The following is a 25,992-nucleotide window of genomic DNA, read 5'->3' as shown; positions in this document are numbered from 1 at the left end:
GATAATATTGTCCATAGAAAGATTTTTTCAAACTCGTACTTTTAAAGGGAGTATGATTATGATATATATATATATAATACTAGTTCGAATCATTGCGGTTGTGAAGACTCTTTCTCGAAATGGTTTGCCATTTCGTGGAACTAATATAAAGGGCAACCAAAATTAGATTGGGCTAGGGCAACCCAAAGCCCGGGGCCGGCCCTGCACTTATGCATAACAGAAGACAAAACGTAGAGAAAATAAACCTCCTTGTGATTCTCTTATACGTCTAAATATTTCAGACTCCATACAAGAAATTCACATCTCCTTGCATCTGAATAAGCAACGAAATCCGTAAAACGCAATCAAACATCTGAAAATTTTCGACACCCCTGAAATCAGTTAACAACGCGTAGCAACAGATTTGTACGAGCTTACAAGCGCGCGCGGACACCAAACATAGGGTCAATTGCGGATACACCCCCTGCGCTATCACCCAATTGCTGATAGACCCCCGGTAGTTCTGCCTAGGTAAAAAAATTTCTCAGACTCTTTAATCCTAAGAGACCTCCTGACCATCAATGAGTCACTCAAGACTGTTTCACTCACAACTGTCTATCTGCAATCGGGTGATACTACTACAGGACTGTCTATCTGCAATCGGGTGATACTGGGGGCCCTATCCGCAACGAACAACGCCCCGAAAAACACAGAATTAAACATTACCTGAAATCAGAGTCATCGCAAATCCTCTGAGCCTTCCACCCCTTGATCTCCCACCTCGACAGGATGGCGTTCCCGTACTCCGGCGAACCGAAACCCATCGCCAGCCCCGTCCGCCAGGCTCGGACAGCGGCCTCATCCCCTGTCCTCCTGCCCGCCTCACATCAGCAGCGGATCACCGTCCGGCCCCCACCTCCCTCAGCACGCGACGGAACGCTCCTCCGTGGCCCCACTTGCTGCAATTCCACCGGAAGCCTTCTGGTCCCACGCAGACGGACACCCCCTTTTCCCTTGTCCTCTCCGCCGACATTTCGTCCCGCCAGTTTCATCGGACACCCTCTTCTTCGAGCTGAGAACGCAGCCGTGCTTCAGATCCCTTCGTGGACCTCCTCTCGCTCGGGCCCTGGCGCCACCGCGGGGCATCGAGAGAAAGTGCGCCTGTTTGAAGTCCGATCCGGACCGCACTCTTTGAACTGGGGTCGGACATGGGAGCCGGGCCTGGGGGCCGGTAGGCTTCATATAGAATGCACATGATGTGACTTTGGTCTTGTGGCTCCAGGCCTTCGGCTGCGCACAGGGGCTGCGGAGGAGCGCCGACGGATGCCCGGTGCGGCCGACGAGGGAAGAACATCGGGAGCGCGGAGGCGAGGTTGAGGAGGGAAGGGCTGGCCTAGGTTTTTTGGCAGGAGACATGCATAAGGTTTTCTCTGTTTTTGCTCTGTTTTTGTTGGTTGACATGGATGAGAGAGAGAGAGAGAGAGAGAGAGAGAGAGAGATTAGTTTGAGGATTAGTTAAAGAGCGGGAGTTGTACTCTTCTGGTATTTGGGGACCAAGATCTTGCTCAGGCTGACAGATAGCATGGGCTGAAATTGAGGAGGAGGAGGAATTTGCGCGCGCGCCTCATTTTCGGGAAAAACACACACACAACTTAACGCACCCCATGAAATTTGTTGATAGTGAATAATTCATGTCACACAAAAGAGAAGCCTGAAGCTTAAGGAGACGGGAATAAACAAGAAAATTTCCATGGGGGTGGTATGCTTCTATGCAGTGACGGATAGGCCTGTCTAAATGGGCCGGCCCAGCCCGGGCCGAGCAAAATCCGTGGCTCGGACACAGGCCAAGCAAAATTTGTTGATATACTCATCTATATCACTATCATTTGTAACTCTTTCCAAAATAATTTATCACAAATTTTAAGCTAAGAAATAAAAATTACAAACTAATGAATAAGTTTTACTCTTTATCTATATCTCTTATTACCAACTCTTCAAGTTTATCTTCAATACTAGTCATCCGACCGATGCCTTGAGTTTTCTTCTAGTACCTCCACCAATCTTGTAGGCACATTACCGTTTGTACGGTAGAATGATCTAATGATGTCATGTGGTCGTCGATCAAACATCCTGATTTGCTAAAGGCGGATTCCGAAGCTACCGTGAAAACCTGCACTGTTAGTAAGTCACGAGCCATGATAGAAAGTATATGATATGTAACTGTTCCATATACTCTCCGCTATTACAAAATATCGAAACTATTATTTTGATTTTTAACTAAAGATGCAGTTAAATATTGTTCAATTTCAGAAACTTCCATGAATGATCAAGGTCTAGATCTAGATCCACCAGTTAGCTGAGCTATTAATAATTCCCTATCAAAACTCTTACCTTTGCCCCGACTTGAACTCGTAGAAGCAGAAGCTGTAGGCTGATGTGTACTTACACCATATCTAGCTTCAAACTCATCATATAATCTTTAAAAATAAGTTCTAATAGTATTATGATGAGTAAGAGCAGTAATAGTTTGACTATCATCAGTGTCTATTATAATGTTACCCTACAAAGAATTTAACAAATTTTAACAGCCAACATCCTTCAAACATGGATCAATAAGAACCCCTAAACTAAAAATAATAGGAATAGCTCTAAAATACTTATTAAATTGTCTCTGAAATCTCTAAATTGTCCTCCAACCCTTGTTCGTGTAGTTCAGAACAATCCGCTCGCAAACGCAATCCGATCCGCTAACATGCATTTAAGGCCCATCGAGTGGGACCCAACAGAAGTCGCATATTGGGAAGGATGGATATTATTCCAACTGCCCCCGTTGGGAGCAGATGGGGTTTTTATTGATCAATCGGCCAGCGAGTTGATGATGATGTGTGCGATTGCGCACTTGTGGAATAAATATAATCCTTGCTCCTAACTACTCCCCCCATGAGATTATATGTCCTGATCCCCATGCAACTGGGATTTCTGTGCTCTAGTCTTCAATCATCAACTCCAATTGATTGATAAGCATCGTTTAAAGTCCACTAGGATATATTAATTATTAAACCAAAAATCTCAGGATAAGATAGCATGTGTAGATATAATCTCTTCTGTTGACAACTTTGGTTACTCATCCCTACTGACTCTGTACTTGAAACCTTTACATTAGTTTTCTTTTGACATGACATTGACAAGTGGACAGGTAACATAGAGAGCAAGTTTCCAATAACAATATTTTATTACTAGAAAAAAATAGGTACAATCTGGCGACTTACTTAGCTGAATAAGCTACCAAGAGATGGTCATGCTACATCAGAAGTCGTGGAGCTCACCCTTTTACCTCCGACTTAGTTTTTAAAAATTAGCCGTTACCTCACAGCTATCAAACTCTTATCATTTTTTGGTTGGAGTAGTAGTTATGTATATGAATGAACATTTGAAAAGTGATCTTTAGTGTTAACATAAAGCTGATATTGATTAATGATTATAGTAATCCTGACCAACGAGTCATCAGAAAATGATCGGTCTATAATTTAATAATTCGTCGTACTTAACCCATCACAATGTGAACTTTTCCAAAGGATTTGTTTTCATAAAGTGACTCATTATCATATATAAAAGATCTAATCGTCAAAAGAGTCTCAGGTTGTTAAAAACAAAAAGTCTGCAGGTTTAGTGCAACCATCTGGCAAGGGAACAGGTCATACGCGGCAGAGAAAAAGAGAGGACTACCCATCATTATATTTCTATGAATGGTGAATTTATGCTGAGAATGAAATAATTAGAGAGAAATGGCAAAAAGGAGACCATTGTCAAAGGAGCTTTGACAAAGGCATTTGTGTCCCCTTTTGTTTTTCTCTTTCTCAAAAGGAGTTTTTTTTTTTAAAAAAAGGAATTTTTAAGATGAATGTCCTTCTGATCATGAGCTGAAATCTGAAGTTTTACGGTGGCGGTCCCATGAAATTTCTAGGTAGATTGCTGTGATACTATCTTAAAGGTCCCTTTTTGTTTACGAAAACTTTGAAGTCATGATGCACGTTGAGTCATTAAAAGATGTTCAAGAAAATTATTAGCTAGAGAAATTGTACACACGAAGTAGAACGGGAGAAGAGCGGAAAGTACACTAGAAGGTAGGATGAAGAATTAGAAGACCAAACAAAACTGATTAAGGTTTAGTCGACCAATTTACTCTTGCCTCGTTTGGTACGCGGGAATGAGGTGGAATAGAATGGTCATTCTCACTTCTCATTCCTTCCTACCAAACACGCCCTTTTTTTGAAGTTGGAATGTTCATTCCCACTTCTCATCAATTCCCACTTTATGTGGGAATGAGCATTCCCAATAAAATGATAGGGAATAAGCATTCCTACTTAAATGAGAATCAATAAAATATACAATTTTAAAATACGTCCATTCCCACTTCATTTTATAAATTACACCCAAACGTGAGAATGAGAATGACTATTCTATTCTCACATTAATTCAATTTCATTCTTTCTTCCATTCCATTCTCATTTGAGTCCATTCTCACGTACCAAACAGACGTTGTATATAAGGTGATGTTGGTATATCGGAAGGGAGATGACCGTACAATTACACGGTGAGGTTTGAGTTTTAGCTTACTCACCAAGAATATTAATAATGAATTACGCTTAACTCTCGATTATATCAAATGATTAAGATTAAGAAAATAACCTAATCCAAAATTAAGATTGGGCCCACTTTTCCTCAAATGGGTCCACTTTTTGGTGCAATGAAAGAAACAAAAGTCAAAAAAGGGTACGAGCGATGATGGGCTTTTTGCATGTGAAACAAGCTGGATTTGCTACGCAGCAGGTGGCAAGGGTCTCTACGTTGCTTCCCCTTGTCTTTCCTTGTGGGGCCCATTTCAACTTCTTTAGACACATCGATTTTATTCGTGACATGTTTATAAACAAAACATTTTATTATGTTAGAAAAAAAGTGCTACATCTTTTGTTTGCTAATCATATGTGGTTCTAATTTTCTGAAGAGAGAGAATCCGAGTGATCAATGACATAAAACTTGCTCAAGTTTAATTAATTAGACAGGACGAGATGATTACAGAATTTATTAATTAGAGGAAACAGATACAAAATTTACATGAAGACCAAAAAAAAATAAAATAAATTATAAACGTGGAAGTAAAGAGGAAAGATACACTACATTGTCCATTGATACAAAGATAAAAGAGTATGGAAACAAAGTACTGACAGCAAAGAGTCCTTACCCTACAATGTGTAGCTAAGAATATTAAGGGAAAAAAAAGAAAAAAAAAGAAAAAAAAGGAATAAGAAAAATGAGAACAAAACAGACAAATGCAACCAAGGGGCTCTCCCTTTCCACAATAATCATTTTCATTATAAATAATGTCCTGCCAGCATAATATTATACACTTATTGTCAAAAATGTTGCTGTAAGTATAGTGTCATGCTGATGCCTTGGCTTCATAGAGAAGGGCAATTGGAGTTGTATCTTCGTTCTTGAAGCAGTTAACTAATGTCTTCCAAAATCAACAAAAACTCCCTCCAAAAGTTTATACTTTTCCATCGAACTGTTCTTTTCGAAGATATTATTAGAAAAAAGAAAAAAAAAAAGCTGAATCAACATATACTAATTCTTCCCCGCCCGCACCGGCCGGAGACATCAATGCATGGTCAAATTGCTGCCATAACAGGTTGTTAGTAGAAATGGTTGATTGCACATAGAACCCCTATAGTATCGATGTTTTGAATAGGCCACCCCGGTGGTTTCATCATTGCAGATAGACTACTCTCTGGGTTTTTTGATCGAAGAAATTTTCTAAATAAACTCATTCGTATTTTTTTTTCCTTCTAAAAATAGACCCCATTGAGTTTTATTTACAAAAATAGACTCATTTTATCTTAATCCGGTTCCTAAATAGTCGGGGTTGTCAACCCGACTATTTAAGAGGTTGTAAACCCCCAATTATAACCCTAAACCCTAACATTCTATGCACTAAATAGTCGGGGTTGGCAACCCCGACTATTTAGAAACCGAATTAAGACAAAATGAGTCGCTTTTTGTAAAAAAAAAACTCAAGGGGGTTCTATTTTAAGAAAAAAAATTTATGGATGGGTTTGTTTAGAAAATTTCTTCTTTTTTGATCTTATACCCTAAAGCTCAATAATTTCAACCAGGGACAATATCTGCCAAAATCTCACCCAGGGTAAAAGAGTCGAAAATTGTTGACCCAGGGGGTCTTTTCGCAACAACGAGACTACAGAGGTAGTAAGCCCAAAACAACATGCTCAGAAAGAAGTTGCTATGCTGCAGATTACTTGGTAGTGATGGAAAATATTTTGAACAAGGTGTTATCCAGTGAATTAATGGAAAATCTAGAACTAACTACAATGCTGGGTAAAATATATTATTCCGGAAAAAAAATAAAACACTGAATCAGGGGATACTATTTCTTCCTCGCGTGCATTGCTGACATCAATGTATGGTGAAATTGCTGGCCTAACATCTCATCAGAAAAGAGAGAGCCTGTTCAAAACAAAAGACATATATCGCAAGTTATTAGGTAGTGATGGAAGCAACTTTGAATGAGGTATTACAATACCAATTAATGAAAAATCTAGAACTGTTCAAAATGCTGGGTAAAGAGAACTATGATTAGATAAGTTAGTACTACTAGCAAATTATTCAAACTATCTACGTTATAAATGATAATGGGACGGTTGGTAAGACTAAAAGTTCAGCGACCTGCCTTCAATATATTTAAATGAAATACCTCCTGAGGCACATGAGAGGCTGTAACAATTAACCAAATAAATGCCAAAGCTTCATAACACACTCTTCTTTGATAGAATATGCCATATGTTACTTAGGGGGTGTTTGGTTGCACAATTTTATAGAAAAAAATTCTCAAAATGTCTGACAATGGCAATTCTGTAATTAAAAAATTTCTGTAAATTTCCGTAAACTGTGTTTGGTTCAAAAAAAAAAATTACAGAAATGTTTTCTGTAAAGTACAAAAAACTAACAAAATTTACAGAAACCAATTTCCTCTCAAAATGAGCGAAAATCACCCAGAAATCTGACAACACATTGACACTTTTCTATAAAGTTGATATTTTTCTATAAATTTAGAGGGTGTTTGGTTCAATTTCTACAAATTATAGGAAATCTTGCTATTTTTTATAAAGTTATGGGCCATTTTCTTGTTTTGAACCAAACAAGCGAAGTAAAAAAAAAATTTGTACTTTTTGACTTCTCAAAAATTTTCATATAATTTTTTTTAAGAAATATAAGGAAATCATATTTTGGGTGGAAAACATTTACTATAATTTGTAGAAATTGAACCAAACACCCCCTTAGCCTATCACTAGTTTCATATACAAATTACAAATACAACTTGCTTATGTCTTCCTATATTAGAATGCAGGCACAACAAATTGTATCCTTGTGTTACAGATACTAATATACGGATATAACACTTAACAACGTTAGACTATCGCTGATTCCACAATGATTAGTATATAGATATAACAACTAGGCTATAATTTAATATTAATTATTAATTTCATTCATTCTAGATTCTGCTGAATTTTTTTTAGCAATTTCAGACCACCTGGCTAAATTTTTCGGACTACTCTTAAATTACAAAGTAGTAGCTAAGTTAGAAGACCTTTTTTTAAAACCAAGGAGATCATGCCTTCATTTGGTATTGAAACGTAACATTTGAATTGAGAAAACCAGCCCAAAGTTACAAAAATGACCTCTCTCTAAAGAGAAGGGTGCAAGAATTCCAAAGGCATTAAGCGGAAAAAACGGTGAACAAAGAAAAAGAGATTATATGCAACCAATTAGCTTCCATTTATGGAAGGCTTATATTACCCTTGCAACGCTCATTTACATCCTTTGAAAGTACTTACTGAGATGCAAAACCATAAAAATCATATGCTCGAATTTCAATATTGAAGCATTTACAAATACCAGGCATGTATATGAAGCGTACACTAGTGATAGTTAGAATGAAGAGAAGAACTCTTAATATTAGGAAGGTATGTCATATAGTTATCCATTCATCATTATTAAAGATTCAAGACCAGGTTTCAGGACACACAGGAATTGTTTATAAGAGAATTAGAATTTTAATTTGCAATCTGAATAAAATAGATTGGACATTATTTAGTGGTTGAGCATTAATAACTTTATATCTCATTGGTCCCATGCATAAGATTGCATTTTTTTTTTCTTCGCCGTCAGAGCACTAGGAGCATGTCCAACTTCATCTGACTTGATGCTTCAGTGTTTATCTTTTAGATACATATAGGTGGTATATATGTGTATAAATTCACAGGCTCGCCTATATACTATTTGCCTTTTATGAGACGGTTACATATTCTATGGGCCCTATCATATGACCATTTGGGTTTGTAGAACTTAAGTACTACATCTGGAATGTTGGTAGAATTGCAAATACTACAGATATAAATTTGGAGAAGATTACAACAGAAATATGACAAACTATGATGATTTTAAAAGAAATATGACACTTTTTGTTAAATATATGACTGCTTCTTGTAGAAGGGTGGATGAAATTTTTGATACTTTTATAGGTTGTGATAATCAAGTTAATTGTTCTACTCATGCTCAACCGTAATGAAACTACTAAAGAATAAGCAGATACTGAAAGCCACAGTTTCAGTACTTTTGCAGGATAAAGACAGATTACTAATAATATTTTTTAACAAAGTAGATGGAATAGTAAAAGCTAAAGAGAAATTACATTAGTTCATCGGTTTCAAATTGCTATAACAAATACGAGAAAATGTAATACAGTGTGTTCCTAGATAATTTGGCCGAAAAAAATAATCTCTTTCTTGTATGCTTACCAGAAATTCCATTCATTTGCTCATTTGTTAGCATGAGAGGAGTTTTGAGGCATTGAATTAAAGCATCGGTATGCTCAGGCTTCCCAACAGAGATTCGAGCATATCCCTTTAGCGCCTTGTTGCCGTAATGATGGATCATTATACCCATTTGTGAAAGACGTTCCTGAACAAAATTTTTAATATTAGTTGAGATGCAAATGCAGTTACATGAACATCCTTAAATGGTACTCCTTGAAGACATTGAAGCAATGAAATGAAATGTGCTATTGGATATGAAACCTTTCTATTTCATATAGTCTTATATCGATATACATGCATCTTAGTAGTTAGTACAGATTTTTATCGAATCATCTAAAGATGATAAACTACTTCACATTCGTTATGCAAGAAAATAACACAAAAGATATCATGTACGCATCAAAGCATCATCCCAATAATCGTCAAACTCTAACAACTAAGAGATACAGAAAAAACAGCTACCCTCCCCACAGATTGTAAAATGAAATGATCATGAATCAAAACCCTGGCTACCTATGAAAACCAGATCTTCAGGATTCTTCAAGAAATATTTATTTTATTTATTTATATATTTCTTGACTTCCATTCTGCTAAGTTAGTCTACCACTACATAAATTCCAACAAGCACAAAAGGTAATAAGAATCACTCATGCAAAGGAAAAAAGTATTAACTTGAGTAACTTAGGTACTTCACATTTTCAGCATCAACATGATTTGACCAATTACCACTTTATCACTGTCCAAAACAATCAGGAACTCCTCATGGAACTGGAAGTTTTTTTTTAAACCCTGAACATAGTGAGCAACAGATAGCAGTACAAATCTGCTGCTATAATCATTAGGAAAGCAATTTATACTATTTAACTAAAGCTGAAAACTATAGAAATACATGTTTAAAAGATTATGGTGCAATGCGAATAAAAGAAACGTGAGGCAAGCTCCAGTTAGGTCACTTCACAATGCCAAGATGAGGACCTTTTTCGATAATGAGCCTGGAGAAAATAAATTACCTCTAATCTCTTAGCATCCTTTCCAGATGTAACCTCACAGAGAATGAAATTAGAATAGCTTTGGTGTGGCTTCTAGTAAGGCACTTCCTTCAAAAGATGATACAACTTTACTCTTTCTTGTACTAGAAAAATTTTCACCTTATGAGGGGTGATACATAACTAAATAAAATTGTAAACTTAAATACAGAAAGTCATCTAAAAACAAGAAGTACAACATATTCTTATGTGAATGCACCTCCAAACAATCAGGGTTCTGTAAAGCAGCACAAGCAGAAACTTCAGCTGCAACAGACACATTATATGGTTGCTCTGCCCTCCACAGACATTAGATAATGCTAAGGGGAAATGCCCCATATCCAACACAAAGTCCAGCTGAACCTGTTCAGGTGGAAGCAGAAGCATACATTTGTTAAGTTTATCTTATAGAAACATAATAGTAAGCACTATCAGCCTATCACCATGTTTAGAAGATTATGTTATAGATAATCATGTACTTGATATGAGATGAAGTAGTCATCTGTAAGAAATTTACTTGTTATTTACTTCCCATAAAAAATTATATGGATACACAATAAACAAGGATTCTTACAGAATGTTTTTTGTTCTCCGTGTCATTGTAGCCTGTGACTGCTTTTCTGTGACAGAAGAATGGTTGGGCCTCTTAAAGTCCCTGCCACTACACTTACGGGCCAAAACCTAGACTCACGCAGCGGTATCAACCTTTTTAAAATCCGCTTTAAATTCGTGGCTAGTAAGATTGAAGCTGAATTGCTCTGACACAATCTTAAAATCCCCGCAACTAAACCATAACTCCAAAGTTGCGCTGACCGCTGAGGATTGAGGGTTATAAATCACATTCTAACTGGGCCTTACAGGAGTAATTATTTCGGTGAATGGCAAAAAAAAGGATAGAGCATTCTCCTAATCTCGATCCTGGAAAGGATGATCTTAAGGGGGAAAATATATTGGAAGACAGGTTAGCTTCTCATACAGAGAAGGGAATTTCCCGGGCATAGAATGTCCGGAAAAAACCTGAACGCAAAGTATCTAACTCTAAATTAAGCAAAGCATCTGACTCTTTTTTGCTCAAGCTCATGGATGCTTCCAAGAGTTATGACGAAAGCAGCGCTTCATTGAGAACTTTGACTCTCACCGAGAGGAAAGAGATCAGAGATGAAGGTTGAGATAGCAAACAGAACTCATGTCAAATGGTATTGAAAGACCCTCACACTACGGATATAGTGCAATTGCGAAAATCATAAAAGAGCAACAGTGTATTTATTTTTAATTTTTGGAAAAGAATTGACCACTTTTAAGCCATTGACTTGCTTCAAGATACTTACATTATGTCAAAATTGCTCCTTTAAATTTCCACAAGCACATTGAGTTCTCCATGAAGAGAGCCACATAAACGTAACATGAAGAAAAAAGTTATGCCCTCTGTCGGGCACAGGCCCAGATCAGAAGGTTCTGAGGAACGATTACCAAATTCATGTTGCTACGACCTGATGTCAACACCCTAACTATTAGAAAATTAAATTTCTGACAAAAAGACAAAAAAAAGTAGATATATGCTAGATACTAGCCAAACTAAGGTTTGGTTTGGTATGGGGGAGGTAGGGTGAAGTGAGGGACAAAACTAAAATCCCCTTTGGCAGAGGGTATTTAGAGGGGAAGGTGAGGCAGGGTGAGCGGGTGATGTGGGGTGAGCCGGTGAGGTGAGCTAATGCAAAATGAACTAGAAATCTAGAGAGAGAATCCCTCAAATTGGGATCACAGAGGACACAAGAGGAGAGAGAAAGTGAACTACAAAAAGGTCCACCTCCCTTCACTCTCTCTCCAACCAAACATGAAGGCTCGAAGGAATGTCCATCCCTTCACCTAATTGCACCTCACCTTCCCTCCTCAAACCCACTACCAAACCTAAAGGGATGGTTGGCAGGTAGTAAAACAGCAGATTCTCATGATATAGTTACTCATGGATAAAGGATAAAGCATCCAATTTATTATAGACTAGGGATCTAAGCGAAGACATTGAAGGAGGAATATGATAAGATTCACTATGATGTTTAGAGTTCATATCTGAAGCGCAAAGGAAACCAGGAAACCTATTTGAAAGGCATGTTCGATAATAAGAGCTGCCTATAAATTAAATAATCACCCACTACCAAACCTAAAGGGATGGTTGGCAGGTAGTAAAACAGCAGATTCTCATGATATAGTTACTCATGGATAAAGGATAAAGCATCCAATTTATTATAGACTAGGGATCTAAGCGAAGACATTGAAGGAGGAATATGATAAGATTCACTATGATGTTTAGAGTTCATATCTGAAGCGCAAAGGAAACCAGGAAACCTATTTGAAAGGCATGTTCGATAATAAGAGCTGCCTATAAATTAAATAATCAAACTTTTAACAATCATTAAGCATAAAGAGATGCCAAAGAGTATAAGATAAATAGACTTATATAGAATAATTGGATTCAAAATGCACTTGATTTGAAGCACAAAGTATCACATTCTCATACATATGGAAAATGGCTGAAGATGCTAATTAACCTGCTCGTTACTAAATGTCCGAAGGACAATCAAATTGTCATGCTTCTTTCCCAGTCCATCCTTGACTTTATACCAAAGACTTCTATGTAAGCTTCATCCAGCACAACCAATACTGGGGCGCTAAGAATCTTTAGGAGATCTTCATCACTGATTATACTGTAAGAATGTGATAGCAATCAATTGATATCAGACAAGGTAGACCCATGCTCGAAGCAGAATCACAAAGGAAATGGCTGCAGTTTTGAATAAATAACAAGTGATCAACTATAACTAGAACACCAGTATGAATAGCTCAACTTTTTTCTATAACAACATGCTAAAATATAATCACAGTTAGAAAAAAGGATGAGCTGTCGAATGGATTGGGAATTTACCTTCCATCTGGATTATTTGTAGATGTAAGGAAAATGCATTTTGGTTTTTCCAGTTTGACAACTTCAACAACACAAGAAACGTCCAAAGAAAAATCTGATAATCTTGGAACTGCAACACAATGGAAACATATGGACTGTCAAAACTGGTAACAATTTAATTGGACCAGATGACCCTACTTTTTCTTTTTCCTTTAATTTAGAAGAATGATGAAGCAAAAGTCCCATTGTGTTTCACTTTAAATCATTTCCTTTTTCTCCAAAAGAAGAAGCAGGTTAAAAGGAAACCAACTAAGTACCTTTGATGACCAGTGCTCCATTCACAGCTTCATCAAACTCGTACATAGTAAATGTTGGTGGACAGTCAAAAATCTTGTCACCAAGATGAAGCACACATCTGTGTAAGACCACTAAGATAAACATCAATATACTTGATGCATGATGTGCAGGATAGTAATGGAATATGGCTTAAATAGAATCAGGAGAATCCATGCTTTAACCTCATAATTAGATCACTAAGTTCATCTGCTCTACAACCAGCAAGTATATAATCAGATTCAAGTCCTGAATTTTTTGCAAGAGCAGCATGCAATCAATGACTTTCAGGATCAGGGTAAACATAAGGAAATTTTAATGCCCACAAAGCTTCATTAACCTTTAAGATTTCAAAAAGAAATTTAGAAATTCTCATATTTTCTAACTCTATCCTCTTTGTGTGCGACAAAACACATTTATGTATTAAAATGTAATATTGGAATTTGGTAGCTCTCAACAGAGAGATGGAGACCAACAAGGGCAGGTCCTGTAAGTATTTAAATTTCGGGAGCCGGAAATAAAAGCTACTAACACCACAGTTATACTCCTTTGATTCAAGAAATGATTTTATCAACATGTAGAATTAGTTGCAACCCAACATGCAAATATTCAGACGTTCTTCATGAAAATTCAGAAGCTGGTCAATCTGTCAGTGTAGTATAAGATTTTACTATTATATTCAGACGTTCTTCATGAAAATTCAGAAGCTGGTCAATCTGTCAGTGTAGTATAAGATTTTACTATTACACTAAGCTTAGGCAAGAGTTAGTTATTAAGCTGGTCAATCTGTCAGTGTAGTATAAGATTTTACTATTACACTAAGCTTAGGCAAGAGTTAGTTATTTGTCATTGCGGAAATTTAATTAATTTCTAATTATAATTTACCAGGTATGTGCATGAAGATGAATATAACAAAATGAAACCAACTGAGCGATATATACTAATTGTTGGCAGCATTAAAATTTGCATCTATGATTTAAGCTATTACAACTTGCCTCTGGAGAGGGACCATATGGATTTTCATTTGCATCAAGCTTGATGATAACTCCGCCAGTGCTGTCTATCAGCACTGTCTGTCCAAACCAGGATAAAGGAGGAGGGTTGTGTTAGGTAACCGACAACCAGTGTAAAACATAGTCGGATCCACATATAAAATGAATCCTATTATATACTCGTTGGGCCGTCCCCACCACGACGCGTTGCATCGATCTCACCCTGATGCAATGATAAGTAAGCAATGGTTGTTTGCTAGGGCGTCACCCGGAAGCGACGCATTACATTGATGTCACCCCGATGTAATAACTAGTAGGTAAGAGTGTTCTAAGAATCTACAATACTCTAATAGGATACCTAATAGTATTAGGCATAGACTAGAACGGTCTAAGAGGGAAAATGGTAGGAGACTTTTACAAGAAAACAGAATTAGATTAGCTACTTGAAATATAGGTATACTTACCGAAAAGACAATGAAATTAGTGGATGTCATGATTAGAACAAAGATAAATATAATTTGTTTACAAGAAACTAAATGGATAGGTGAAAAATCTAGAGAAATTGAAAAGACCGGATATAAACTTTGGTACACGGGAAAAGAGAAAAATTAGAATGAAGTGGGAGTTCTTGTAGATAATATAATAATAATAAGTGTTGTAGATGTAAGAAGAGTTGGAGATAGAATAATACTAATAAAAGTTATCTTAGATGCAGAGGTTATTAATATTATTAGTACTTATGCACCACAAATAGGCTTGCCCGAGAGTACTACAAGGAAATTTTGGGATAGATTAGATGAATTAGTACAAAGAATCTCATTTGGAGAGAAATTACTTATAGGATGGGATCTTAATGACATGTTGGTAAGGATAATAACGGATATGAGAGGATACATGGAGGTTTCGGGTATGGAGATAAGAACGATATAGGTAAATCTATTCTAGAGTTTGCAATATCGTATGATTTGATAATAGCAAATACACTTTTTGGAAAAAGGGATGAACACTTAATAACCTTTAAAAGTTGTTTTAATAATAGTCAAATAGACTTTTTTCTTACTAGAATGGCGGATGAGTTAATATGCAAGGATTGTAAAGTTATACCAGGAGAGTTTAAGTACACAACATGGATTGATGGTCTTAGACAAATCTATTAAACAGTGGAATAGAAAAACTAACGTGAACAAAAGACTAAGAAGTAAATAGTGAAATTTAAAAGGAGAGAATTTAATTCATTTTAAAGATAAGATAATGAAACAAGATATATGGAACATAGATAATGAGACTAATATTATGTGGAATAACATGTCTTCTTGTATTAGGAAAGTGGTTAAAGATATCCTAAAAGAATCTAAAGTTTGTAGATTAGACGGTAATGAGAGTTGGTGGTGGAATGAGAGTGTGCAAAAGGTTATTAGAGAGAAAAAACTTTATATAAAGAGTGGTAAAAGTGTAGGAGTAGGGAAAACTTAGAAAAATATAAACTAGTAAGGAAGGAAATAAAAAGAACGGTTATTGAGAATAAATACAAAGCTTATGAAAATTATTATAAGAAGTTAAAATCTAAGGAGGAAGAGAGAGATATATAAGCTTGCTAAGATTAGAGAAAGGAAGAGTAGAGATTTGGGTAATATTAGGTGTATTAAAAGTGAGGATCAAAGAGTTTTAGTGACCGGCGGGGAAATAAAAGGGAGGTGGAGGGGTTACTTTTATCAATTGTTTAATGATAATCAAACAAGTGAGCAAAATAGAGATTTTGACCATATAGTGAATAATAGGAACTATAGATATTGTCGTAAAGTTAAAATTAGCGAGGTTAAAGATGCTCTATAAAAAATAAGAAGTGGACGAATCGTAGGACCGGACGATATCCCTATTGAAGTTTGAAAATGTCTTGGAGATATAACCTTAGAATGGTTAACTAAACTATTTAATAAGATTATCGAGACAGAAATAATGTCGGATGAGTGAAGGATTAGTATTTTGATACTGATATATAAGAATAAAGGGGAGATACAAAGTTGTTCAAATTATCGAGGTATAAAACTCATGAGTCATACTATGAAACTTTGGGAGAGGGTAATTGAGCAAAGACTAAGAAAAGAGATATGTATATATAAAAATCAATTTGGTTTTGTCTGGGAGGTTAACTATGGAACCTATACATATTTTGAGACGATTGATGGAGAGATATAGAGAGAAGAGAATGGATCTACATATGGTTTTTATCGATATAGAAAAAGCCTATGATAGAGTACTTAGAGAGGTAATGTGGTGGGTGTTAGAAAAAAAAACATGTATCTAGTATATATATTGATGTGATTAAATATATGTATAATAGAGGAACAACTAGAGTAAGAACTAATGAAAGAGAGACTAAACTATTTCCTGTTACCATAGGTTTACACCAAGGGTCGGTTTCAAGTCCTTATCTTTTTGCATTAGTTGTAAACTAACTTTTTGTGTAAAGACCGATTAGGAAAAGTGATAATGTTAAGAGTTAATGAGGCTAGAAGATCTAGAGGTCGACCTAGAATGACTTGATCAGAAGTAATTAAAACGGATATGATTAAGACTAACGTAACGGAGGAAATGACCCGTAACAGAATAGAATAAAAAAATATGATTCACGTAACCGACCCCAAACATTTGGGATAAACGCTTGGTTGTTGTTGTTGTTGCTAAGAAACATAAACACAACAAAAGACAATTTTTGGTCCTATTTAGCTATATATTCTATCCTATAGCTATTATCGACTTTGCACAAATCACTCATAAACTTGTAAGTAGAGTTGGTACGAGTTAATAAATCTAGTTCTGTTAGAATTGAGTTCAAGATTAACCTGATAAGCAAATATCAAATCCAAACCAAGTCAAATCCAACCTACTATGGTTCTTTACATAAAAAGAAAATGCTTCGTATAGAGATATTAGCTATAAGTTCTATTACCTCTATAAAAAAAATAGACATGATTTATCTCGACCTTTCAACCTAATTTGGTTTCTTTCGTCATGGTCAACAAAAACTTAGAACGCATCAACATATCATGTCCACAATGCCAACAAAGCTTCACCACATTTCTCCAGTAAAAATTACGAAATCCACCGAATTCAAGTCAACCAACTATTTGCTAGTAGTATTGTTGCAGCTTAGTCAACCATCTTTCAATAATCTAGTCGATGGTAATAATAAGGCAACAACATCAACCAAGCATATGCTTGAGATAAACATAATGTTGTGTAATAGCTACCATTTGGCATCTAGTCTTTACACAAAAAGAAGAAATAGTGGACAAACAACGACAAAGGCTTAACCCCAAATATATGGAGTCTGCTACTTGAATCTCATTCTTCCGTTCATTTCTACTTGGGTAATCTTCTTCATTAAGTTCATTATTACCATATCCTTGTTAATTACTTCCATGCAATTTTTCACATCTAACACTAATCTTTTTTGCACCAATAACTATAATCTTATCACTTATTCGAAAACTAGTGTCTTTTAGTGGACTCCGTTATATATGACCAAACCATCTCATTCAATTCTCTCTCATTTTATCATCGACAAGTGCAAAACCTCTAATCTCCTACAACTTCACTCATTTATTATCCTATCTTTCAGTGTACCTACTAGATCATCATAACATTCTCAGTACTAGACAACAAAGATACCTTTAACTAAGAAAAACAATCTAAATATGCTCAATGTAAGAACAAAGCCCAATGTCCTACCTGTTCCGGGGTTTCCTGATCAGGAAACTCTTTAACAAACCTCTCCATCTCCGCACGATCACTCCGCCGCTTTATCATTTTACTAAGGAACTAAAACAAATATACAACAAAAAAAAAAAGATTAGCACACAAATTGTACCGAATAACTCATGGACAAAGCACAATTTTAACTACCTTGCAATCTTTTTTGGTGAACGTTAGCAGAAACGCAATCAACACATCAGCAGACCTTTTCGATGGATCGCTTAACCCAGAGCCAAATTTCTGGTCGTGAGAATCCAAAAACTCTTTCCACCCTCCTTTAGATCCTTTCAGGCTGTTCTTTTGAGAGAATTTCACGATCTCAGCAAGAACCTAAGCATGATATTTGAGATTTGGCATCAAAATTGAAACTTTGCAGATGAATGGTGAGCCGTTCTTATGAAATTTTTTATAAGAAGTTAGAATCTAAGGAGGGAGAGAAAGATATATATAAGTTTGCTAAGATTAGAGAAAGGAAGAGTAGAGATTTGGGTAATATTAGGTGTATTAAAAGTGAGGATCAAAGAGTTTTAGTGACCGGCGGGGAAATAAAAGGGAGGTGGAGGGGTTACTTTTATCAATTGTTTAATGATAATCAAACAAGTGAGCAAAATAGAGATTTTGACCATATAGTGAATAATAGGAACTATAGATATTGTCGTAAAGTTAAAATTAGCGAGGTTAAAGATGCTCTATAAAAAATAAGAAGTGGACGAATCGTAGGACCGGACGATATCCCTATTGAAGTTTGAAAATGTCTTGGAGATATAACCTTAGAATGGTTAACTAAACTATTTAATAAGATTATCGAGACAGAAATAATGTCGGATGAGTGAAGGATTAGTATTTTGATACTGATATATAAGAATAAAGGGGAGATACAAAGTTGTTCAAATTATCGAGGTATAAAACTCATGAGTCATACTATGAAACTTTGGGAGAGGGTAATTGAGCAAAGACTAAGAAAAGAGATATGTATATATAAAAATCAATTTGGTTTTGTCTGGGAGGTTAACTATGGAACCTATACATATTTTGAGACGATTGATGGAGAGATATAGAGAGAAGAGAATGGATCTACATATGGTTTTTATCGATATAGAAAAAGCCTATGATAGAGTACTTAGAGAGGTAATGTGGTGGGTGTTAGAAAAAAAAACATGTATCTAGTATATATATTGATGTGATTAAATATATGTATAATCGAGTAACAACTAGAGTAAGAACTAATGAATGAGAGACTAAACTATTTTTTACTACCATTGGTTTACACCAAATATCAGCTTTAAGTCCTTATCTTTTTGTATTAGTTATGGATCAACTTACTAAGCACATTCAGAATAAAATTTCATGGTGTATATTATTTACTAATGATATAGTATTAGTTGATGAAACTAGAAGATGTATTATTTCTAAAGTAGAAAGATGAAGACAAGCTCTTGAGTCTAAAGGTTTTAGAATTAGTAGAACAAAAACAGAATATATGGAATGCATTTTTAGTAAAAGTAGGAACGAAAGAGAGCCTATGGTACATATTGATGGCCAAAAATACAAAAAAAACTAATTATTTTTGCTATTTAGGATCAATCATTAAGCATGATGGCGAGATAGAGGATGATGTTGTGCATCGAATCAAATCAGAATGGTTAAAATGGAGAAGTACTTCGGGAGTCTTATGTGATCGTAGAATACCAATAAAACTAAAGGAAAAATTCTATAGGATGGTCATAAGACCACCTATGCTTTATGGGTCAGAATGTTGGGATATTAAAAAATAACATGTTTAAAAAATATGTAGCAGAAATGAAAATGTTGCGATAGTCTTGTGGGTATACATTAAAAGATATGATAAACAAATAAATGCATCCGTAGTAAATTAGAGGTTGCACCTATTAAAGATAAAATGAAAGAGAATAGATTAAGATGGTTTGGTTATGTACAAAGGAGACCCCTTAGTGCACCAATTAGAAAAAATGATAATATTAGAGTTAATACTGCTAGGAGATCTAGAGGGAGACCTAGAATGATTTGGTCAAAAGCAATTAAGAATGATATGATTAAGACTAATGTAATGGAGGAAATGACCCGCAACAGAATGAAATGAAAAAATAGGATTCATGTAGCCGACCCTAAACATTTGAGATAAAGGCTTAGTAGTTGTTGAATCAAGCTTGATGATGTCTTCAGATTTTCTTCTAAGGGTAGGGTGGTGATTGGGCTGGGTTGACCCACAACCCATACTAAACCAGCCCGTTTCGGGTCGGTTTTGACCCAGCCCGGTAGAATTCGGACCGGGTTTTGGCTTGGCTCAATCTCAAAGTGGGTTGGTACGGATCTATTTCCGAAACCCAGTCCTAAGCTCGAACCCAACCCTCAAACCCAACCCAGCTTGGATCGAATCTGGGCCCAAAACATAACTCACACTCATTCTCTATAATAGCATTAGTTTTTAGTAAAGTAAATTAGCTATTAGTAACTGAATTTAGTAACTATTTAGTAATCTAAATAATAATAAGAAAGTCAAATGTGAATGTTTTTCAAGAAAAAAATTGGGTAGGTCGAGTCCAAAACCTTCCTCAAGATGCAACAAAATTGCTACGAATTGGTCAAAATTCATCTAGATCAAGTTTTAAAAAAGTCAAAAGATAGAAGGAAGAAAATAAAAGAAAAAGTATTGGGCTCGGTTGACCAACCCGGCCCGACTCGAGTCGGGTCAGTGGGTCAGGTTGTATTGTGTTCCCAGCCCAGATATCCAAGCTTTGGCTCAAACCGAACTCAAGATTGACCCGGATCGACCCGGTCCGGATTAGCTCGAAACTAGCGGGTCTGGCCCGGGTTGGCCTATCCCGACCCAATCACCAGCTCTATTACAAAGCGTGTGGATAAGACCTACCAAATAATAATACTAGAAGTTAAACCTGATTGGCATTAAATAAAGGCAATAAATAATTATTTTCCTTAAATCATCACATCAAAGAAATCAATTTTATCAAAGAAATTCCAAACTCTCTAGCTGAATTTTGAGAAAATGATCAATGACAAACTCACATTACACAATGCTGACATGTAACTAAAGTTCTCAACTTTATAACAATAAAAACAACTTCAGAAATATAACAAAGTTGGAATTTTGAATCTCAGAATTCAAGATGGATTCTATTTGCCAAAGAAATTCCAACCTTCTAACCAAATTGTTGACAAAATGGCCAACGACAAAATCACATTACATGATGTTGTCAATGAAGAGTACCATCAAACACCCTCTGTGCAACTAAAGTTCCTACATTCTAACCAAAAGTTCAAACTTTCACCAAAACAAGCACTAAGAATCTAATATAATTTATTTTCAGAAGGCTGAGTTTGGTAACTCCCCCTTAATTCAATTTTGGCCTTAGCCTAGTTCGTTCTGGTTAAAGGCCAAAACTTAAACAAAACAAGGAACAATCCTGAAATTTAAACTAACAAAACAAGAAACAATCCTGGCTAATTCCATTCCATTTAAAGGGCAGTTGCCAAACACAGTCCTATTTGTCAAAGAGATTCCAAACTCAGTAAACAAATGAAACTAGAATAAATTACAAGCAACCCAAACCCCCTCATCTATTAAGTTCTTTTATACGAAAAATACCTAATCTTTAATAGTTATTAACTGCTATATTTAAACAGCTTTTAGTGCAAACTTGTGTGCATACGAGAGGATTAAATTTAGACCACAACTACGTTTATTCTTTTTATTAAGATAAAGTCCCCACTTTTTACCAAAACAAGCACTAAGAAGCTAAAAAGAAACCAGTTTCCGCAAATGAGTACCTCATAAATTTCTATCTAGCAGAATCCTACCTATCTTTTTGGACAAATTTTGAAAACCATCCTATTTAAGAAAATAATTGCAAAAATCGACTCATTCACATAATATTTGTGAAAACCGACCCGGTTTCAGCCATCGGGCTGAAACTGAGTCGGTTTTGAAGAAAAATCTTCCAAAATTTCACAGGACTTCAAGTCCCGTAAAGTTTTTTACATTACAAAACTTCACGGGACTTGAAGTCCCGTGAAGTTTCAGAACATATTTTGTCAAAACCGACCCAGTTTCAGCCAGACGGCTGAAACTAAGTCGGTTTTGACAAAATTTTTTAGAATAGGTCAGAATTTGCGATTTTTTTTTGTAAATAGGATGGTTTTCAAAATTTATCCTATCTTTTTTTTACCCATAAACTCAATTAATATTCATTCCCCCAATGCCCAAGACTAGCAAACACATGCTAACCAAAAGTCCAAACTTTCAGGAAAACAAAGTACTAAGAAGTTAAAGTAAAATTTCCTTAAATCATCATATCAGGGAACTCGATCAATGGAAGGAATCCCAAACTTCATGACCGTAATGTTGCTCACATTACACAGTGATGTCGACGTGGATTACCATCAAACACCATAAATGCAACTAAAGTTCTCAACTTTTTATTAAAAGAAGCGAATTTCTTAGTTTCTAAGTGACAAACTCTCATAACATTCATTCCCCAACGCCCAAAACTAATATGCGCCTCATACTCTGCACACAAACTCATACGTTCACAAAAACCAGTACTGATAAACTAAAACAAATTATTTTCTTTAAATGGGCACGTCAGATATTCCAATTTCTCAAAGAAACTACAAATATTTCTAACCAAATTGTTCACAAAAAACGACCAATAACAAACTAAAATTGCATAGCTGCTCAAAATTTACCAGAACAAGTAAAAGAAAACTCCAAAAAGAATCAAACTTTACACCTCAAATGGTAAGACGGATGGAGGAGTCGCCGGCCACTTGGTTCGATGCTCCGTCGATCTGCTGATCTGCAGGAACAGCAGAAGCCATGAAAAGCCCACAATTTCTTCTTCCTCTTCTTCCAAAGTTTAATTCTTGCTGGGTTTTTGAAAAAGGAGATGGAGCTGTTTCAGATTCGAAGTGTGTAGCCATTGAAGAGAGGGAATTTAGAGAGGGTTTTGGGTCCATTTGAGAAAGGTTTCTTTTTAGGACAAAATTTGAAAATAAACCTATTTACAAAATTAATTACAAATTTCGATTTATTCTGACGTTATTTGTGAAAATCGATCCAGTGTTAGTCATGGGCTGAAACTAGGTTAATTTTCATAAAAAATTCTCTGAAACTTCATGTTAAGTTTAGCAGGCAGTTAATTAAGCTGCGTAACTTCACGAGACTTCAAGTCCCGTGAAGTTTTAGAGTTTTTTTGTCAAAACCGACCCAGTTTCAGGTAGATGGCTAAAACTGGATCTATTTTGACAAATAAGTTTCAAATAGGTCAAAATTTGTAATTATTTGTCAAAATGGGTCTATTTTCAAATTTTGTCCTTCTTTTTAACCTATATACCCCAGAATTATCATATTTGCAGATTTATCCCCAAATCTGTGTGTTTGCTATTTTACCCCTCCATTCTCACACGTTGGATTTTTATATCTTTTCTTTGAACACATAAAAAATTTATAGGGATAAATTAGCAAATATGCACCCATTGAAGTTTGCAGGATGATTGGGTAGGCATGCTCTGCGGCCAGCGATCTTAGGTTGGATTTGTTGCGCGCAGCGGAAATTTCGGCAGCACTTCGGCAGCACAACAAGAGAGTCAGATCGCAATAAGAATTCCCGTCTCACCAAGGAGATAAGAATCTGAAGCGGATATCTCAACCAAGTGAAATATCGGCTCTTCCTCTCATCAGTTCTAGGACTGACCTGTCGAGGGATCCTAAAGGCTATTACAAATCACACAAAAGCAGTACAACCAATTTTTACGTGGTTCGGCAAATTGCCTACGTCCACGGGACAAGGAGAGGGGAGATCTACTAATAGAGGGAGGGAATAAAACTAGAGTTTATAATCACTCAATCTAAACCTTCAAACAAACTCTCAAATCCCTCATACAAATAAACTCTCACAAAAGGATGCACAAAACCCTAAAAGCCTCTGCCTTTTTCTTTTGCACAGCCACACGAAGAGAAATCCCCAGCCGCAAAATCAATCCTTGCTCTTGCTTGCAGGTACCAGCCGAAAAAAAATTCACAGCAGAAACAAACCCTTGCGCCCACATCACACGAAACCCTAGGAAGCTATTTATAGCTTCGTCCGGTCAAATAGCGAAAACAAATCTCGTTTCCGCGTCAATCAAGTGGTGGTGTGGCCCACCTCAAAGCCGCGTTCACAATTCTCCACCTCGGCAAAGTTCTTCCAAAACTGAGCCGACACCAAAGCATCCAAATGTCCCACTTGTTGTGCCCAGTACGAACTCAATCCACAACAAGTCGAGAACCCGAACGAGAGTCCAAACAATCTCACCCCCATCAACTAATCCAAACCGGCTGCATCTAAAAAACTGCCTACGTATCCTCTTGCCCAAGGAATTAAGCCGAACGTAGTTCACCCAAATGGCCGCCAACGGCCTCAACAATCACGAATGTACAACAAGTTTCGACAATGATCAAACTTATTACTCGGAACCACCTTAGTGAGCATATCCGCCGGATTATCATGATCAAACTTATTACTCGGAACCACCTTAGTGAGCATATCCGCCGGATTATCCTTCGTGTGGACTTTTACAATTTTCACATCGTCATCTTCAAGAACATCCCGAACGAAGTGATAACGAACGTCAATATGCTTCGTTCTCGCATGAAAAACCTGATTCTTCGCTAAATAGATAGCACTCATGCTATCACAATGAATAGTGACGAACCTCTGCGATATACCAAGTTCCTCTAAAAGTCCTCGAAGCCAAATAGCCTCCTTCACAGCCTCCGTAACTTCCATATACTCTGCCTCCATCGTAGACAAAGCCGCCATCGACTGTAAGGTGCATCTCCAACACACCGGCGCACGGGTCATAGTAAACACATATCCCGTAGTGGACCGGCGCTTATCTAAATCCCTGGCATAATCCGAATCAACATAGCCAATGCATGACTGCCCACCTGTAGTGTCCCGCTCATAAACCAAACCAACATTGAGCGTACCTCGAATGTACCTCAAAATCCATCTCACGGCGTCCCAATGACTCATTCCTGGATCATGCATGTATCTCGATACCATGCTCACCGCCTGTGACAAATCTGGCCTCGTACATACCATCGCGTACATCAAGCTCCCAACCGCGCTCGCATATGGAGTCTTCGACATCAACTCACGGTCTTCAACTGACTTCGGTGAGAGGCCAGCTGAAAGCTTCAAATGGGCTCCCAATGGTACACCAACTGGCTTCGTATCCATACTAACATGAAATCGCTGTAGAACCTTCTTCAAATAAGCCACTTGTGTCAAACAAATTTTGCCCTTCTTCTTGTCTCTGCCTATCTCCATCCTTAGAATGCGCTTCGCCTCACCCAAGTCTTTCATCTCAAACTCATTTGATAGCTGAACTTTCAATTCATCTATAGCCGACCTGGAAATAGAGGCAACCAACATGTTGTCGACATAGAGCAACAAATAAATGTACGCACCTCCTTTCAACTTGCAAAAATATACGCAAGGATCAAACTGGCTCCAAGTGTACGAATGACCAAGCATAAAACCATCGAATCGCCTATACCACTGTCGAGGAGACTGTTTCAAACCGTATAGTGATTTCTTCAATCTGCAAACCAACTTATCTTTTCCTGCAGCTCGGAATCCCAATGGCTGAGTCATATAGATTTTTTCATCAAGATCACCATGAAGAAATGTCGTCTTCACATCCAACTGATCTAACTCCAAACCATACTGTGCCACCAAAGCTAGCAGAATCCGAATCGAAGAGTGCTTCACCACCGGAGAGAAAACCTCATTATAGTCAATACCTTCCTCCTGTGCATAGCCCTTCGCAACCAACCTAGCCTTGAACCTCAATGGAGTGCCCTCAATGCCCTCCTTCTTCGTGTATACCCACTTGCAACCAATCGCCTTCCGTCCCTTTGGAAGCTCAACAAGCTCCCATGTATCGTTCTTATGAAGAGATTCCATCTCCTCTTGCATAGCCACCTACCACGAATCAGCCTCTGAACTCTGCTCGGCCTCTCTGAATGTAGTAGGCATCATCTCATCGATACTCTCCACCGGAAGTGCATACGCAACTGTGTCGGCATA

General features: G+C 36.8%; 1 long non-coding RNA gene and 1 pseudogene across 1 annotated transcript; both read right to left on the bottom strand.

The window, feature by feature from the left end:
- Positions 6,055-12,128, bottom strand: LOC109831721. Its single transcript, XR_002244531.1, has 5 exons — positions 12,057-12,128; positions 11,227-11,806; positions 9,884-10,261; positions 8,856-9,018; positions 6,055-6,501 (listed from the first exon to the last, which is right to left on the bottom strand). It is a non-coding gene; the product is annotated as an uncharacterized LOC109831721 (long non-coding RNA).
- Positions 12,210-22,814, bottom strand: LOC109831375 (annotated as a pseudogene).

This window comes from Asparagus officinalis, chromosome 2 (assembly GCF_001876935.1).
Source record: "Asparagus officinalis chromosome 2, Aspof.V1, whole genome shotgun sequence".
NCBI lineage: Eukaryota > Viridiplantae > Streptophyta > Magnoliopsida > Asparagales > Asparagaceae > Asparagus > Asparagus officinalis.
The sequence above is the reverse complement of the archived record's forward strand: the minus strand, read 5'-3'. Positions and strand labels throughout refer to the sequence as shown.